Consider the following 3,645-nt stretch of genomic DNA (forward strand, 5'->3'; position numbering starts at 1 on the left):
TGTGTATATATATATATATATATATATATAAGCCTGTTAATCTTCTAGTCTTTTGTCTTCACTTTTAATTTTATTTATATTTTGAATAGACACGGTATTTACATGGTTCAACATTCAAGAGAAGAAAAGGATATGCTGAAAAATGTGTTTCCCACCCTGTTCTCCAGCTGCAGTTTCCTTCCTGGGAAACAACTTGTGTTTCAGTGCATGCACATATAAAAGCCAATTGTGTGTCTCTGTGTTTTTTCCATTTAAGTACAATTGATAAACGACTTGAACACTGCTCTGCATCCAGGTTTTATTACTTAACAACCTGTCTTGGGGAGCGTTCTGTAAGGGGAATCCTAGTTATTTTTGATAGTCATATGCATTCCATTGTAGGGCATACAATGATCATTCATTTATCCCATCTCTCTTGGTGGACATTTAGGTTGTTTCTAGCTATTAGGTTGGTGCAAAAGTCATTGCGGTTTTGGCTACAATGTTGCAGTGATGCAGTGAAGAGCTTTGGGTATTCCTTTCACTTATGTGTGAGCATATCTGTAGGATAAATTTCTATAAGTGCCAAATCAAATAGGACATGTGTTTATATGTTTGATAAATACTGCCCAAATATTCTCTTTCGAGGCTGAGTCAGTTTACACACCAACCAGCAATGCAGGGGATGCATGTTTTCCTCCCACCCTTGCAAATGGTGTGTTACCAAACTTTTTTTTTTTTTTTTTTTGAGACAGGGACTCCCTCTATCGCTCCGGCTGGAGTGCAGTGGCGCGATCACAGCTCACTGCAGTCTTGACTTCTCAGGTTCAAGCAATCCTCTGACCTCAGCCTTCCAAGTAAGCTGGAACTACAGGCACGTGCCACCGCGCCCAGCTAATTATTATTATTATTATTTTTTTTATAGAGATGGGTTTTGCCATGTGGCCCAGGCTGGTCTCGAACTCCTGGCTTTAAGTGATTCTCCTGCCTCAGCCTCCCAAAGTGCTGGAACTACAGTCATGAGCCACTGTGCCTGACCTACCAAACTTTTTTTTCTCTTTGCTGATCTGGTAAGTGAAGAATAGTATCTTTTGTAGTTATACTTTTCATTATCTTAATAAGTGAGTTATTGAACATCTTCTTACATGTTTATGAGCCCATTTGAATTTTCTTTTTGCAAGAGCAAAAACTGTCTCTTCATTTTTTTTTTTTTTTTTTTTCTTACTGGGATAGAGTCTTTCTCTGTCACCCAGGCTGGAGTCTAGTGGCGCGATCTCGGCTCATTGTAACCTCTGCTTCCCAGGTTCAAGCGATTCTCCTGCCTCAACCTCCCCAGTAGCTGGGACTGCAGGCACCCGTCACCACGTACAGCTAATTTTTGTATTTTTAGTAGAGACAGGGTTTCACTGTGTTGGCCAGGCTGGTCTCGAACTCCTGACCTTGTGATCTGCCTGCCTCGGCCTCCCAGAGTGCTGGGATTGCAAACATGAGCCACCACGCCCGGCCCATTTAGGCTATTTCTGATTTTCCAGTATTACAAGTAATACTGCAGTGAAAAGCCTTGCACATAAATATTCTATTTCCTTAGGCTAAATTTATTTATTTATTTTTTTGAGACAGAGTCTCGCTCTGCCGTCCAGGCTGGAGTGCAGTCACGTGATCTCAGCTCCCTGCAGCCTCCGCCTCCCGGGTTCAAGTGATTCTCATGCCTCAGCCTCCCAAGTAGGTGGGACCACAGGCATGCGCCACCACACCTGGCTGATTTTTGTGTTTTAGTACAGAGAGAGTTTCACCAGGTTGCCCAGGCTGGCCCCTTCCTCACCTCAAGTGATCCACCTGCCTTGGCCTCCCAAAGTGCTGAGATTACAGGCTTGAGCCACCGCGCCCAGCCTCTTCAGGCTAAATTTCTGAAAGTGATCTTCATTCCTATCCCCAAAGTGCCCTCCAGAAAGCTGGGTTGCACTTCTGCCACAGCAGGATCTTTACTCCTCTTAAAATCCCTGCGGAGCCTGGGCAGGAGAGGCAGAGCCCCAGGTGGAAGATTCTCTCCTGGCCTGATGTAGTGTTTCCTTGGCTTGTCAGACATGGAGGAGATTATGCCAGATATGATAGTGGAGAGGGTCAGACATGCATGAGACTGGAGAGAGAAAAAACAAAATAGCCTCTCAGGTCTCGCTCAGAGCCTACTTACTTTTACTTTACACACAATTGTATATTCCAATATGTTTGTGACCTGGTTTTTAAGAGCGCAGCAGCAAATTAGGAAAGAGAAGCAAGGCTGCTACCTAAGGGTACCCTGGTCCTCCATGAAGTTTCCAAAAGAAGAGCAAGTACAAGTAAAATAATAATACACAGCCAGTCACAAAGCAATGAATTTGGACCATGCAGTGCAAGGCTTTAACTGTCCCAAGGATTCCAATCATGGATAAGGAAGAACTTAAATTTGATTATAAATCTGAAATTCGGGAAGTCAGCTTGAATATTGTGGTAGACATAATAATATCCTCCTCCTCAAAAGATGCCCTGGTTCTAATGCCCAGAATCTGTGAATACGTTATGCTACTCCCACAAAGGGAAATCGCAGGTGGAGTTACAGTTGACAATCCATTGATTTAAAATAGAAAGATTACCCTGGATTATCTGGGTAAGCCCGACGTAATCACAAAGATGTTTACCAGTGGAAGCAAGAGGCAGAACAGTTGGTGTCATAGTCACAGGTTGTGAGAGACTGGGGGCCACTGCTGGCTTTGAAGATGGATGGGGCCACCAGTCAAGGAATGTGGGCAGCTTCTAGAAGCCAGAAAAGCCAAAGAAACAGGCTCCCTTCCAGCCTCTGAGAAAGCTGTATCCCTCAACCCCCTTGCTTTTAGTCCAGTGAGACCCATTTTGGACTTCTGATTTTACAAAACTTGTAAGACAGTAAATTTGTGTTGTTTTACGTTTGTGTTACCGCAGCCACAGGGAACCAATACAAATATTATCTGGTACCGCCCAGTAAAGTTGCTCAGAGACGGGGAGCCCTGCCGGTCATGGCTCCACCCGGGCGGGGCTCCCGCGGCTACACAACCTCTGCAAGCAGGATCAAGATGAGAGACGCAGGCCAGGTGCGGTGGCTCACGCCTGTAATCTCAGCACTTTGGGAGGCCGAGGCGGGCGGATCACTTGAGGTCAGGAGTTCAAGACCAGCCTTGCCAACATGGTGAAACTGTCTCTACTAATAATCCAAAAATTAACCAGGCGTGGTGGTGTGCGCTTGTAATCCCAGTTACTTGGGAGGCTGAGGCCTTGGGAGGCTGAGGCAGGATAATTGCTTGAACCCGGGAGGACGAAGTTGTAGTGAGCGGAGAAAGCGCCACTGCACTCCAGTCTGGGCGACAGAGCAAGACTCTGTCTCAAAAACAAAAAAAGGAAAAAGAAAAAATGAGAAGCGCGTGTTCCCGACCCCGGTGCTTTCTCGCAAGGTTGTGCTACTTCCCTTAGCCTTCTAAGCTACGAGCCCCAGGTACCAAGAAAGTTGAATGGCGGGTCCGTTATCTGCACCATCCGTCTGCACGGGATGCGCGGGCTTCCTGCCCCGGATGCGCAAAGCTCCCTGCGGGACACTCGGGGCGAGGCTCCGAGCCCCTCCCCCGCGGCAGATGCCGTCCAGATGTGGCCGGCGGGGCC

This window comes from Colobus angolensis, unplaced genomic scaffold (genome assembly GCF_000951035.1).
Source record: "Colobus angolensis palliatus isolate OR3802 unplaced genomic scaffold, Cang.pa_1.0 Scaffold278, whole genome shotgun sequence".
Taxonomy (NCBI): domain Eukaryota; kingdom Metazoa; phylum Chordata; class Mammalia; order Primates; family Cercopithecidae; genus Colobus; species Colobus angolensis.